This window comes from Bactrocera oleae, chromosome 6, assembly GCF_042242935.1.
Source record: "Bactrocera oleae isolate idBacOlea1 chromosome 6, idBacOlea1, whole genome shotgun sequence".
NCBI lineage: Eukaryota > Metazoa > Arthropoda > Insecta > Diptera > Tephritidae > Bactrocera > Bactrocera oleae.
Window position 1 is genome coordinate 72,023,708 of NC_091540.1, and position 16,671 is coordinate 72,040,378.

Consider the following 16,671-nt stretch of genomic DNA (forward strand, 5'->3'; position numbering starts at 1 on the left):
TATAGGTGTGTGTGCTTTGCGCTTAGGTACACCGTCATGTTAGATATACGTACCGTTAGTATGGCCGGGAAATAAAATTAATAGCGCGCTTAAATGTGACGACCATCCGACGCCTTAGTATCGCTAAATTAATGACGGCAAATATATTCCCCCCTCCACAGTGCAAAAGTGGAACAAGTGTGTGCGGAGCATTTAAATTTGAATTGCAAAATACACAGAGTCATTAGTGCCACGGGCTATGCGCGTACACAAGTAGAAAGGCAGCTCGGAGGGTTACGCCTCGCATCGGTTACAGTTACAGTCGGAGCAGTGAATTTTTCCATGTTTAATTGCGAGTAAAAGCGATTTGTAAAAAGCACAATCATGAAATACTGCCCGCCCGGGCTCGCCATGTTTCTGTCATTAGGTAATTTTTGGATCTTGGCAGAAACTAAGCAGCGAACATTAATAGTTGGGCTTAGACGGAATTATGTCGCCTCAAGATTTGTTGCAACAATAAACTCATGGGTTCAGTACATTAATTTTGCGAGTTTAAAGTTGGATTAATCTGGAGTGATTGAGCAGTTTTCTAGAAATTTCAATAAACTAATTAAAATTACTTTTATGGAGTAATAAAAAACATTTTAGCTGCCAATACGTCTGACACATTTTAGAGGCTTAAAACACATCAATTTACGTTTTTCTTTGTTTTTTTAGTTTAGAGGAAATAAACTTTTCATCGTCTTAAACTGCGCCCTTAAAACACGCCAAATAACTTTGGCCACTAGATGGCGCGCCGCTAATTTGTTTTCAACTCTAATTATGGACGAATCTGTTCAAATATATGCTTGGGTACTAGATTCTCATAAAATAAGCTTATCTAGAGATCACTACTTCAGTTGCCTTCCATATATTCGGGTCACTTAATGCCGCGTTTTTTAACTTTCCAATTTTTTAGGTGTGTGTGACATACAGTGGTGCCACAGTATATGAACTTCTGTGAGCAATTTTTTTTGTTCAAACACTGCGTGCTTCTTTGCATAAATGTCTTCCACTTCCGTTTGCATTGAGTTTATTTTGTTCTTTCGGAAGCTTTTATTGTCGCCGGCATCGCAGAGCTACCCAGCTGCTTGCCAAAACGCTAAGTAAACTTCGTATCACTGCACATAACATCGAACATAACTTATACTTATGCACACATACCGGAACAAATTTAGCTAAGTACTTAATACCGCTCGGTAGCTTAACCGTCCTCTGTGACTAGTCCACTATTGCTTGGTACTGGCTCTCTTGGAAATAAGAAAAATAAGTCAAAAATGGATATACGGATAAATGAACCAATGTCAAGACTTATTCGAAACGATCTCCACATGCAATTCTTGCGTCATATTCTGACGGCGCGCTTGAAGCAAATCAGGCTCAACAGTTCCAGCGGCTTCTTCAATAGCATGCGGTAAATGGGGTTGAAAGTATCTACTATACAGATGATAAAACTTTCATTGTTGAAGAAGTTTTTTATAAGCAAACGACAAAATCTAGGCATAAATTTTCAAAGATGCAAAAACTGTTATTTCAAGGGTTCAACGTGGTCACCATTCAGCTGCTGTAATGGTTTGGTGGGAAGTCTTCTGTAAACGCGCTACACCTCTTCACTTTTGAAAAATAAAAGTATTCAAATTGGGTAAAATTGTATTAGTAGGATGTTTAAGAAGACGTGGTAAGGCAGTTAAGCAATACTGTATTCGATGGAGAGCTTTGGATCTTCAGAAATAATCAGATCTTGCACAAAAGGCAAAACCACCCATCATTGGCTTAGAAGCAATATTTCTTGGATGATAAGATTTGAATCCATTGGACTATAATTTGTGGTCAGAGTTGGAGATAAACATAAAACTTTGTATATCGCTCACTTAATATATGCATAACAAAAACAAGAAAAAACGTTAACTTCGGTTACACCGAAGCTATAATATCCTTCACAAATTCAAAGGTTCCTTACAAGAACTTAAGTCCGATCGTTCAATTTGTATGGCAGCTATATGATATAGTCATCCGATATATACAATTTCTTCAGAGATTGCACCGATCTTTCAAATAATTATCTGTGGTAAATTTCATGAAGATACCTCGTCAAAAAGGAAAGTTTCCCATACAAGTACTTGATTCCGGCAGCTATATGCTATAGTGGTCCGATATCGGGCGTTCCAACAAATGACTAGCTTCTTAGTGAGGAAATGACTGGTGCAAAATTTCAGATCAAGAGATTAAAAACTGAGGGACTAGGTCGTATATATACAGACAGACAGACGTACATGGCTAAATCAACTCAGCTCATCATGCTCATCATTTATGTATATTTTTATAGGGTATCCGACGTTTACTTCTGGCGAATTCAAACTTTATCGCGAACTTAATACTCGTATACCCTATTCAGAGTATAAAAAAATTACTTTATAAAGCAATGTAGTATAGTTTAATTTTTATAACGGCCTAAACTTGTAAAAGAACTTATGGCAGGACCAAGTAATAATATAGAAGAATTACTACTCATTCCCAGTACTCTTCCCTTTTACTTTTGTGGAACAGATTTAAATATAATATAGGTATACACAAACCATATTGACCGACAGAGTAAATAGAAGGCGACTCAGCAGCAAGAACGCTGGCCGAGGAAAAACTTCAAAGCAGACATGAGAACTGGATGTGGGTGGGGTGAGGGAGAGAGAGTGGAAGCTGTTAGATTGCCTGAAAATATTGTAAATCGCGTCATTTGTCAAATTCAGCTGTCGGGCATGGCGTTTTACATGCCGAAAAACAAACAGTATAAAACAAACAATAAAGCGGCAAAAAAATCTGTGACTTGAGGCGAAAGCACTTGCCGACGAACAGGCGCACAAACGCTCACCGTGCGAGCACAGCGTGCAGCATCGGAGCCATTAACAACAATGACAGCTATAAATGAAAACAAGCTTTAGTAGTGACTATAACAACACCGTCTACAACAACAACGAATACACAAAGCGATGAATTGTCGAAGTAGAAACACACGTACACATATACATGTACATGTGCAGGCTGTAGTGTACGCCCGTAGACATCAGCTGATGTATTTGGCGAAAACAACAGTAACAACCACTTACTGAATTGAAATAACCGAAATGTGAAAATTTCATCTCTAATTAGTTTGCTGCGGCAACTCAGCGCAGCACAGACGAATCCTCATGAAGCTGTTTAAAGTGTTTGCTTCTAGCGAAAATGTGCTTTTTATGACTATTTGCCGGTCAATTAATTTGCTCGCCGACAATGCATTTTAGTTTTTTGCGTTGTTCTTTTGGTGTAGGGTGTTCCATTGCGTTTAGCAAACCATCCTGCCTTTAACTACACTTTATTATACGCTGAACAGCGTATATTAAGTTTGCAATGCCCCTGAAGGAAACGTCGTAAACCCTATTAAGAAGATATATAAATAGCCAGCGTGACTAGCTGAGTCGATTTAGCCATGTTCGTCTGTCTGTATAAACGCGAGCTAGTAGCTGCCCAACCCTGAAGCTGTCGGATCGTCGATATCGGACCACTTTAATATATACCTGCCATATAAACTAACTAACGATCTTCATAAAATACCTTTTTCTTGAAAACTATTTACATTAAACAACGTGGTTTAAAAGATCTAGCAAAACGTTCGATATGGTAGTTGTATATAACTATTTACCTTATTATGTCTATAATATACAATAATATTGCTCGTTGTGACAATTCCGAAATATTATGGCTGTTTCCCGATTATTTTGATGACAGCCTCTTTAAATCTATAACTCTGCGTATTTTCGGTTATAGCTCAAACTTGGCAATCGGTTCTAAAAACCGGTTTTCGTGAAAAACAATATAAGAGCGTGTGTTAAAAACCGATTGGACTGGTTGAACTCTGGATTTTTCTATTTATCTATTCTGGATTTATATCTCTTTGAATATTGAATTTACACCAGTTGTTTGTTAGATTCGTCACTCCGCAAGATCTGGCAGCTAACCGTAACTTTTTTTATTTCATTTGTTATATATCTAAAATAAAAAGTTCATTTCAAGTTTGATAAGTCAAACACGTTTGGAAAAATGTACTTCTAATTAAGCTGAATAATCATGTTTATGTCCGTTCCAAATGCTTGTGGTTATTGGGTAGTCAGTCGCCAATGCAATTTTTTAGCATTTTTAGTCAAGGCAAAAACACACCGAATTCGATCAAAATGCATTAAAGCCGTCGATGCGAGACTGAAAAATGCTTTTAAACTGATGGAAACGGGAAAAGAAACTTAGAGCTGATGAAAGAGAAAAACAATTTGAATTCCATTGGAGGCAGGAGGAAATAGAAGTGCTGGAAGTCCATTGGCGAATGTCAACAAACCCTTTTGTGCGAGCATGCAGATTATACATGTACGGAAGTGTTGTTGTACAAACATGTGTGTATGTTGATATGTGTGCTCAACTAGCATTACAGCAGTTTAGCCCAACTAATGCTTTTAAAGCAATCACCCAAAGTATGCACGAAATCTGCATTTGATTTGAAATTGTCGTTGCCTTCTTTCGCATTGCTAAGTAAGTGAGGTGGAGCGAAAGCGATGAACCACCCAACGGTCAAGCTTCCTTGTCAAAATGAGTCGAATATGTGCACACTAACGCACCTATTAAGATTTTTTAGCGTTGAGTTGTCGAGTGAAACTTTTTCAGTCCAAATCTCCATGGCGAAACAGAAATACAAAATGTAAAGAAATCGGGGAAACCGCACAGTCAAGTGCAGTTCAATCACATTTTTCTCGCCGCATTCGAGTATTAACTTTTCAAAAACGCTATAAAAAGCAACTCATTATGAATATTTAACGCGGATGAATGACGCTGTGAGCCTCTTAATTGCCGCCGCTTACAAAAACAAAAAGTGCAAAAGAGTGCACTCAGTCCCTCTATGACTGTTGAGCTCCGAGTGCACTTAAGCCCAAAGCGCACAGTGGATGAAAGGCAGAAGCAGATGGAGAAAATTAAAAAATAACAGTTAAACATGTTGCATAACTCCATTGAAAAGCTGCTGCGGCGCGCAAAACTTTTTCATCGCCGTCACTGATGTAGGCCTTCCATGCGCGCACACACACATACTTGACATATATTCGCATATATGGCTGTGCGAGTGCTTGTGTGTGTGCTGGAGTAGTGTTGTTGGCTAGGAATTGCAAGGGATAAAGCGGATGAAGCAAAAAAGTCTTAATTCGCGCGCGCAAGGTGCGTTAGGGCGAATAACGGTGTTGTGGGTGTATGCATGTGTGGCGCTTTGAAAGTGTACAGGCATGTGTGTTTGAATGTGTGCGCTCGTTAGCACTTATCTCAGTGAATAAGTGGCAGATTGGCATTTAGCATGAAAAGCTTTTGGAATTCCACACTTGCCGAGCAGCGTTTAAATGCTTTAAGATGAAGTTAAAAGTAAAGTTGTTAAATACTAAAGTGCCAATCAAGGATTGAAACATAAAATTAAAGGAGTTTATTGCATTTCCACTCATTTATATATTATTACAGAAAAAGTAGGGAGAATAAAGACTAAATTATGGTCGACGGATAGAGATTTGACCTTTTCTACGTTGCTCACCCAGAATATATGACTCTGTATACTTCATATGACTAATTTTCCTCTAAAAATTTAGTCGATAGCTAACGTTGTGATTTAGAAGTATGCATTTATTGTATTTTTTTTTTGCTCGGCTACAAATTTTAAAAATATATGCTATTGAAAAGCTGATTTTGGACCAGAATTCCAGTTTGAGATGCAATTACTCTACTAAATAAGTTCCATTTCTAATAGCACACAAAGACACTTAATACTAAGCTTGTCTTTCACTTATTTTCGATTTTCCCTTTATTCTACAAACTCCCCTTTTTATTTGCAGCTCCACTCCACATTATCAAGGCAACAAATGGGTATGTAAATTCCTCAGTGTGGATTATGCAAACAGAAATGGCTTTATCACTTTGATGCACTTTGCTGCAATGCCACTGGAAAAGGGTGGGTACTGCAAGTAAACGACCAAAGCAAACGCAACCAAATCACAATATGAAAGACGCATTTCAATATTTTCTACTAGCACGAGGGTGTTGTCGGGTGGTTAGAGTAACCCATGTGTGAAGTACGTATTCCTCAATATTATTTAACAAAATCAATTCAGTGCGATCCATTCTACAGCTTACTTGTTCTTTAGGGCCCAGGATACAGAAGCAGTTCTGAGCTAATATTCTATTGCTGACCAAAATATATTTATGTGTCAATTTTGTAGAGATTTCACACTAAAAGTTCATAAGACATAAACTTCCCTTCACATCTCTCAATGCAATAAAATGCAAGCAATCTCCTTCCTTGATACTAAAATTCCAGAAATAATAGAAGAGATAATAAAAGCATGTGAGTACCAAGCAATTAATTCGAAGACTCTTTTAAGCCTTTTTATAAGCAGATGGCATAGTAGAGTTGACGAGATTTCAGAGAATTTGGTATTCGAAATATATCCTACAAGTACCGTTGCTGGTCAAAACTTGCCACTTTTCGAAGAATGCTTTAATGGGTTAATAATTTACCAAAAAATAAAAACAGCAACAACGAAAATTGTTTCTAGCGCTGCGCATATGAAAAGGCTATCCACACTTGTCTGCAGTTGACACGAATGGATTTTTGCAAAAAAGAGAAATCCCAGTATTTTCGTTTTTAAGCCAAAACTAAAGTTGAAGCGCACGTAAAAGCAACGGAAAACTATGCAAGAGCGCAGGGAAGAATAGTCGCAGCACAATGGCAGGCGGAGGAATTTACACAAAAGAACTTTCTATATGCACACGTATGTAGTATGTACCATATGTATATATGAGTGTGTGTGTGTGCAAGTGCCAGCTAAGTTGTGCTGACTGAATGTGAAATAACATTTTTCAACGGGGATTATATCCTGTCCCGCAAGCAACGACCCCGAGCAATACCCGTACCCCGCCACGTCGTCTCTCACAAGCAAGCACAGACCCACACACAGATATATTATGTGTGTGTGCATGTGTGCGAGTGGCCCGCGTGAATGAGCGCACAAGTGGCCAACGGATAATGTAGAGAAATTTAATATCAGATTTATTATGTGGTCACTCAGCGTAATCCTTTTGACATCTTGCTCAAATTCGATTTAAGGCGAAGTGACAACCAGCTCCTGCCGCAACACCCCCCTGTCCCTTTGCCCAGCGCTTCCACAGAGAGCACATACTCATACGCAGTGACGCACACACACACACAGGCGGCTGCGTCAGAGCTGATGCGATGTGGTAAATGTTTGGTGAAGGATAAAATAATGAAAACATGAAATCTATTCCTTTGGGAGTTGAAAATTTTACAAAAACGAAGAAAGATCATCTCCTCGGCGGGCTGGCGCTTGACTGTGTGCGTGTGTGTGTGTATGTCTTGTTACATAAGAGTGTATTAATTTGATGTACGAGTATGCTCTGGTTGTAAGCAATTTTTCGTACGGCATTAAGCGTGTTTCGTTCTCACTCAGATTATTCTTGGTATTGAGATATTTAAAGTGACATGGGTGAAGTTAGGAAATCAGTCAAGTGAGCGGACCAAATTGATTAGTGGTTATCCATTGCTTTTATAATCGTTATCAGACGTTAATCAATTATGCAGGCGGGTGTTGAGGGACAGACATATTTAAAATGCGTATGAAATGTGTGTAAGTACATGCGAGTAACATAGGTCTCTTGCTAATAATCTAAAAGAAATAAATCTTGATTTTTGAATGCGCTGCGCCAATATGACTTGATACGAAATGAACCTACGAATGGTACGGAAATTTTTCTTTCACTACTTTTCTTCTGCTACCGCTTTCACTTCTTTCACTTTAATTTTTTTTTTTGCTTTCTGCGGTATTTTTCTGCAAAACCTTCTATAAATCTTTTTTTTTTTTAATTGCCAGAAACAAAATATATAGAAGAGTTGGCGGTGTAAATAGAGATTAATTCATCATACCAAAACTTACAAATAAATTGAGTGAGAATAACATAATATCATATCGGTACCACGATTCGGTAGAAGATATGTGAACAAAAAGAAACAAATCATTAAAATAACTTCCATTTAGTTGCAGTACTAAAATTTAATAACCTTGAAGCGCTTTAAAGAAGTAACTTTCAAGCAATTAAAGAAAGCATATCTTCCAAGCGAGTACAGCTAACTCAGTTGCCAAACTGATTTCGAACAATTAATTGATTCATTTCAAGTACGAAAAGTTCAGTACGCTAAAACAAGGTAAAAGCCAAGAAAATGCTTTAAATCGCTTCTTAAAATGCTGCACTCACTCCTAGCGTGATAAACAGAGCGCACTTTCTCCCCGACAAAACTAACAATACTTCACTTAATCTCATTTGCCAAAACAAACGACGAGTGAATGCAGCAAAAACAGTCGAATTCACGACACACACACACACACATACACAGATGACACAGATGTATGGAGTCATGCGATCCGGATTATTCCATTTAAAAAGCAACAACACTGCAGCTATGCAAGTACAACACAATAAACAAATGAATTGAAATGCAGACAAAGCCTTAAACCCGATGACACGGGACTGCAGCCAATGCAAGGCGCTTCGGTCAGGATAAGGCGGCGGATGGCGGAGGAAGGCAGCCAACCAGCGAGCCAATCAGCATTTTGGCCAACATGTAAATCCTTTATGTTGCATTCGGAGCACGTTTATGCCAGCAATACATCTTTGAGCACACAGGCAAGGAGGCATAAATAGATTCGCACAATATGCTTGCAACACACACACACACATGCTTGCTCATGGCTTTTATCAGCGCATTGCATCATCGGGCTCATTCGTAGCTTTTGCAGCAGGCGCAGTCACAGTCTCACCGTCTCTGTTGATGTAACTGTCCTCAGTTCCCCACTGCCACCGTCTTCCGTGTATTTTTTCTACTGGCTGTTGTTGCTCTTGCCACTTTTAGTTGTTCTCACAAACATTGATTCATTTCATCATGCGGTGCAATGTTAATTCACTGGCTGTTGTGGGATTTTGCTGTTTTTGTTTTGCGATCTCAAAATTCAAGACAAAACTGTCTTTAAATCTTTATGAGGGGGGTCCTCTGTTCGCTTTCCAATTTACTCAGTACATTCAATCTACAACTATTACATCGGTACCCCCGCTTTTTCAGCCATTTTAGATTTCCATGTGTATGTGTACTTGTATATTATGCAATTGCTATTTATAACCTCAAGCGTGTTCCATTTCTGGCCTCTAGTGTCTGTAAGATGGTAGAACTTCTATTACGCTTTAATTTGAGAAGTTTTTTGTGTAATTCATTTTAGAGCTCTGCAGTTCGATAAAATTCTCAAAAACTAAACAACGGTAGTTCTGTTTTTCAGAGATATTAAATTAAATTTCATATTTCTTATTTAAATTGCAGATGTTCCAGCGGGAAGCAGTTTCAAGCATTCGAAAAACTCAAGTGAGTATAAAACCGCTTCCAAATTAAAGCAATATGTATGATTTCAGCCATTCTTCTATACCTCCCCTTCCGCTAAATAAAATATTATATCACTCAAATTAAAAAATTCCAATCCTGAAGCGAAATACTACGGCGACTCTTTGTCTCATTATGCTGAAAGACTTTTAATTTCACCTACAATTGATGTTGCTCGCATACGAAACAATAAATTTTGAAAATCCACAGAGACCTCGTCGAGCCGTTTCTGCTGATGTTATCAGTTATTACCGGGCTTACTGCATAAGCCTGCGCCCCTATATCAATATATATATGTATATAGTTGAATGTGTATATACATACTTGTATGTATGTGTATGGGTCACAAACTCAATCAGCAGCACCATTTGGTCTATAATTGTGAATGAATTTCATTAAAAAGTAATTTAACTCGCAATGCGATGAGTCGGCTGAAAGCGGCTCGCCATCAGCATCCCCATTAACAACAACAATAACGTCAATGGGACCCTTGTACATGAATGGACAACGACAATGAATCTGCTAGAAATCCACATGCTTCGCGGCGACTCCTCGTGTGGACTTCCATCGGCAGCCAACAATAACGGGTTGTCATTTATTTGTATGGCGACACATACACATACACGTACTGTAGTACTATTATTCGTAACGGCAGTAATTCTTGTGTCATTGTCTGCTCACGTTTTATTTTTAGTTAAAAACAGGCGGGCGAGTAAATTGCGAACGCTTCCACATACACACATACATATACTTTGTATGCATTATTATGTGTATTTATGTATAGTGATATGACGGTAGAGTAACGTGGTAGAAGTGTCGCTGGGCGACAGAAATCCGAATGCATATTCAAGATAGTACTAAATGGCATTTGTATTATGTATGTATACAAGTATATGTAGGTATGAATATGTTCTTATTATTACTTGTGCTCTTGACGCTAACGTCATTCTCTTGTGCTCAATTTGAGCCTTTGTTTTAATATTCATTTATTTCTTTTCAATTGGTTACCACTTTTTATTGCCTCTGCGTTTGCTTGTTGCTGCTTTTTCTATTTTAGCCGTTTTTTCATTGAATGTTTTTGTTGCGGCAATTTTTGTTATTTATCCCGTTGTCATTGTTATGTTCCTTGTTTAGTCAACTGCGCAACTGAGGATATAGAAATATAGTTTGTAGAGACCACTGATTATGGACTTGTGGAAATGTGTATTCCTGCTGACACAGGCGAGACAGTAACTCGTAATACGAAACTAGTGGCAATATTCAATTTTCTTATGGGGTCTTAACTATTAGCTAGTGGTCAAAAACCATCGACTGGAATACTATCAAGAAACTCAAACAACAATTAAGATCGATTTTTAGATTGTTTAAAGTTGCTAGAGAGCTTCAACTATCCATTGATGTCCTAGTTACAACTTTGAGTGAAACTTTTATCCACGACTTCATTGGATCCTTTTTTATCATTTTCAATGCTATTTTATATATGTCGTGTATATGGAGGAAGACTCCCCAAGCTAGTACAATTGAACTCGGATTCTATTATGGCTAGAACTACAAATTTTTACAAAAAACAGACATTTTCAGAATTAAAAAAAATTTTAATTGTTATTTAAAGTCACCGTAGACTCTGTGAAATACACAGATTTCAAGAAATTATTAACTATCGAAACAAATTTACTCCACTGCATCGCGTTCGCACCATACATACTTGTATACATATGTAGGTATGTGTGCATGTGTGAGTGTAAAGGTGTATTTATTTCGTTTGCCAGCTATTGACTTTTATATGCAAAATTAATGTGGCAGATTGCTATTTTTAGTTGCGCCGCAATACTCTCAGGTACCAAGCAGTTAATGATTGTATACGCACATATACTCACACAAACACACACAAATATACAAATGCTCGAAATTGCAAGTATTCGCTGGACTGCATTGAGCGGCAAAATTGCTGTCGTCCTCGATTCACAACAACCACAACAACTGTGTCTCGCACGGGTCCATAAAGCTCACCGCCCACGCTTGCTGATTGATGACTTTCAATGGCATTAATGCTTTTGTTGAGCTTTCGCCGCATTGACTTGCTATAAAGCAGATCAGCCGAGTGGCTGCCACAGTGTTGCCATTTCTCCAAGGCAAAACGCATTTGCGCCATTGCAACTGAGCAACCGAACTCGCTTGCGCTGGCATGAGCTGTTTAAATATGTGTATTTGTGTGTGTGTGCGCGTATGTGCTAGTGCATATTTGCTTTTCATAAGCGCTAATGCGTGTTTGCTCGTGCGGCATGCGGGTGCAAATTTAACTGTGGTCTGCCAATAAAGTCAACACATACCTCACCTCCACACAACTGTGTGTGTATGAGTGTACGAGATTCCCCAGTGGAATTGAAAACAATTTCGAGCAGGTAATTTTGCGGTTATTCCGTGCAGCAGTGTATGTGCGACACACACACGCCGTTCACATATTTGCGCTATTATGCCCGAATGTGGGTGCTAAATAACAATTAGTTAAGCCATGAGCTAATAACTGCGGTGCTATTATTAGCTAAATTAGCAATATTTCGGTTTGTTTTGATTGGAAAATAGCAATTCTTCGCAATACAAATACCAGCGAGGGTGGTTGTAAATGCACATGCGTTTAGAATTCATTTAAAGCAAATGTTGATTTACGCCATAAATGTAAATCAATTTATTTGAGTTAGCATAATAATTATTATGTATTTAAATTGAATGGCAGTAATTAAATGCCTGAATAGCCTATACTTTGAGAAAATTATCGGGTGCTTAAGGAACAGATTTATCACAAACTATATTATTCTATATATAATTATATTATTCTATATATAACTGTCACATAAAAAAGGTTTAATCACAATGCCATTCTCGAGAAAGGTTGGGACTTTAGTAAGTCCATGTCTAACAAAATGTCCTAAATGCTGTCGAGAACTTCTTTGAATACAGAAAAATGTGTTGCCTACATTTAGGCGGATATATTATGACAATCAGTTAGCCTATTTCAAAAGGAACACTAAAACTTACCCCGATGTTCATGTAAGAAATGTTTATCAGCTAATTAGTTGATTATCTTAACAGCGCAGTATTTTTCCAAAAGCTTTTGCCTCCTTTAAAATTCTCATTTTCTTATTTACAACTTAACGAAAACAAAATTGAAGCACTTTTCTTTTTAAACACCAAAATTCATGTTTATACTCACACATGAAACTCTACTCAAACATCTACTTGAAACTTGTAAGCCCCAAACAAAGCATATTCTCCTGCCTACTCGAAATGCAGTAATAATTAATTTTCCATCACTCATACGCCATGTTGTACAGCGTCATGAGCAAACTATAGGTGCTGCACACACATTTTACATCTTCTACATAAACACTTGAGTGTTTGGAATTTTGTTGCTTTCGCTGAAGCCGAAGCCGTTACCGTTACTGTTACCGTTACAGTTGGCGCTGCCGTTACTGTTGCCGTTTTCAAATTACGCACTCAAGTGGAAAGTACTCAACTAAAACACAACATTCACAAGTTCTTTCGACATGCCACTTGCAACACAAAAGCCCCAACAACACCGCAGTCAAATACTGGAAGGAAGTCACAAGTGCACTGCTCTCCCAGTCCCGTTAAACGCAAGATATGGCAGACATTTAAGGCAACTCTCATTATTGTTATTATTATTATTTCAGTAACTATGTTGATTATAATTCGTTGCAATTGTTGTTGCTGTAGTTGTTGGCGTTGAGTGATGGGAAAGTTTTGTGTAAATTTCGTGAATATTTGCACAAATGAAATTATGACATTTAATAATGTTGTCGTCAGGTCGGACAGACAAAGGTGAAGCACAGCGGTGCCAGAAATTGAAAGATGAAACTTGTCGGCTACAGAAGCACCGTGCTGGTGTGTGTGTGTAGTGCTTCAGTGCAAAAATGGTGGAAATTTGAGTTGATGAAGAGCGATGTGTTGCCCAGGCAATGAGTCTTTGGCGTCAAGACAGCGATAAGGGAAGGGGCTGTGTGTGCGACATTGCATTGTCTAAAAATCTGTTGGGATGAGGTGGCTTTGCCGCTGCTGGGGCAGTAAGTTGACTTTTGTCTCCGTTAAGACTTCTTTGATATTTAAAACAATTTTATATATATTTGGGTGCAATGTTATTGCGATGGTTTTAGAAGAGGGTCGTAATTTGTTCAAAAAACTTGCAATCTGCCATAATCTATCAATGCTCTCATTATTCCCATGAAGAGAGTACGTACACAGGACAGTTTTTTCATGAGGTCTAACTTAAATAATAATAATAAAAGAAAAACTAAATTTTGAGGTCCATTAATGGCTCTGAAATAGTTGCTAAAGTATAATATATGGTTGGAAGTAATATGGACTCTAATCTCAAGTTTCCGTGGACGTTGCATTAGCATTATTTTAGATCATTCACATTTGGTTAAAATGTTCTTAAAAAAATTGTCTCTGAGCTATTTTCATTCACTTCTACTTAGCAAGTGAATAAGAAGAAGAAAGTAAAAGAAAATGAATAACACAAAACCCAGGAAGCACAAAAAAAAGAAAACTCTGAAATCGACCCAGAAAAAAAAATTTCGAATTTGCAGACACATATCAAGAATGACAGGCCAATGCGAAAATTTACCAGGCCTCAAAATTCTCTTTGTCATCTCTCCCCCCAGACTGAGCAGAAACGCATATGTGTATATGTGAAAGGTGTAAGCGCAGCTAACTTAAGTTGCGACGAATTTAACACATATAAAATTAAAATAATTTTCGGCACACGCATAATCATCTGGAGTGATGTGCCCTACACGCTCGACATCGCCGTGACAACGTGCCACGGCGTAATTTACTTCATAAAGGTGAATACACACACACACACACAAAATGTTTTTTGCTCTCATATAATCTCGGAAAATATGTACCGTAATACGCCACGTAATGTTTGAAAGTTACAACGTGCTGCCGATGTGCCATGTGGCATGTGGCAAGCAAGCACTCAACTTGCTTCGAAGTGTTGTTGCATGGCCCAAAGGCAGTGAACTACCGAATGACGAAGCAGGTGAAAGGCAGACAACGGCTGTGTGCTAAACGAAGGGAAACTTGTGAGGTCTTAAGTGATTCAGCAGCTCTAACACAGGAAAGTAATAACAATAACAACAAAAAACCGTGTCAAAGGAAAGCATTAAATAAACGTTTTCTATCGCCAGGCGCCAGTTGAGGCGAGAAGAAATGAAAAAAAAATCAAAATGAAAGCCCAAATGGAGGGTAGTTGGAGAGATTGGAAGAATTTGACGTAACAAACTCTTCATCTTGGCAGCGAAGTCAAAAGGTGATGTTGACTCATGGCACGTTGCTTTGCGTTGCCACAATGCCGCCGCCAGCAGTCGCCTCGCAAAAAGGTGTTGCGACCATGCATTCCTCCCAACCCTTCTCGGATTTCTTCAAAAGTGCTATTTTATTGTTTTCGTTTTAGTTCATTTTAAGTAATTTTGCTGATTTGGTTTCTTAAAATCTCACAAGTTAAGAATTCTATTTCCAGGGTCATCCTTTGCGAAGTCTCTTCAAATGATAAGAATTTCGTCGGAGAGTGACAGAAGCTTTGAGCTCACAAGGTAAAAAAAGGCTTCTGAGGATTTCTAGTGACATCTCTATCATTCGCGCTGTAATTTTCTGTTTAATCATCCCCAACTTCGGAATCAATTTTCCTTTAATTAATCTCAAGCGAATCTAATTCAGCCAATTATTTCTATATAAAAATAGCAGAAATCTCATTTATTACGTATTTTTTAGATTCTCAGTGGCTTGATATAATATACCTAGTAGACAACAAAACCTCTTTTAGAATTTTGTTTTGAATACCCGAGATAAAAAGAGATGTTAATACTCAACGTACGGAATTTTTTAAAAACTCACTTTGTAAAATCTCCCTCGCCATTCCTCAAATGTTTAACACATTCAAAATAGGAAAGAATAAGGTCTGATATCATTCTCTTTGAGTTATAGAAATCATACTCTACTACTGGGAGCATATGGAAAAATATGAAGAAATTAAGAATCCATTAACATAAGCTCCATTTCCTAGTACTCTTTTTGAGCCTTCCGAGCAAAAATTGAGGTCAAATTATGTAAGTAAATAGTAATCGCTAATAATTATAGGATGGCGTAAGTGCATTTAACTAGAAAAAAGTCCCAATTTATATGTTGGAAACTGCAACCTTCCTATTTCTGCTCCTTATAAGGCGGTTAGCCCAGAAGACACACACAAAAAGGAAAAAAGGTAGTCAAATCTACCGCCAATTCAAGTCTGCTTTCTTGGCCTTTTGCGCCTCTTTAGCTGCTTTACCTTACTTTTTAACTTCGAGGAATGCCAAATTGTCATCGTACAAACATTTTCCGCACACACATCCAATCACATCTAAGGAAATAAAGTTTCTTGCCTGCAAACTGTCTAACCGACATAAAGCACACAGCACATAGCGTAGAGAACATAAATACCTCGCCATAGTTACGCCAAATTGACAGCCATTTCAAGGAAACGTCGAGCACAGGTTATTGAAATTTCAGCCCTGACGGCACCTTGGCAACTCTCATGCCTTCTGCTGCAGTTTTTCCCTCCAGTCTTGTTTTCTTTCTTTTTTCTGTTACTAAAACACCTTTATGACCCCACAACTTTCTTTGAGCACGGCTCCGACCGAATCTTCGCTATCCTTGTAATGACGGGACAAGTGTCTGCCTGTTGGCCTATGTCTACGGGTGTGTGTGTGTGTTTATGTGAGGTTGTTTGTTTGCCGGTTGGTTGGCTGCTCGGTGGGTGTGGCGCAACATTAAATGCTTGAAAAATGGCGAAATTCACTGGTAAACAACTTCATTTGGACGCATTATGTGCCCGAGCCACTTACTCCCGCCACTTAATGGATGAACGTACCCACTCTTGCAACTATTTGCTCACTTATGTACTTTATTACTACTACTCTTGTTTACTCACCTGCTTAGTAACACTTTAAATTGCGTGCTTCTTTCATTATCGTGGAAGCTTCCTTGACTTTGAGTTTTGAGAAGTGTTTTGAGACATTTATATTAGTGCTCTCAGCCGTTATCTGTGACGGAGGCTCCTCCAATTTAAATCGACAAATAAGAAAAAATTTATATAAATTACA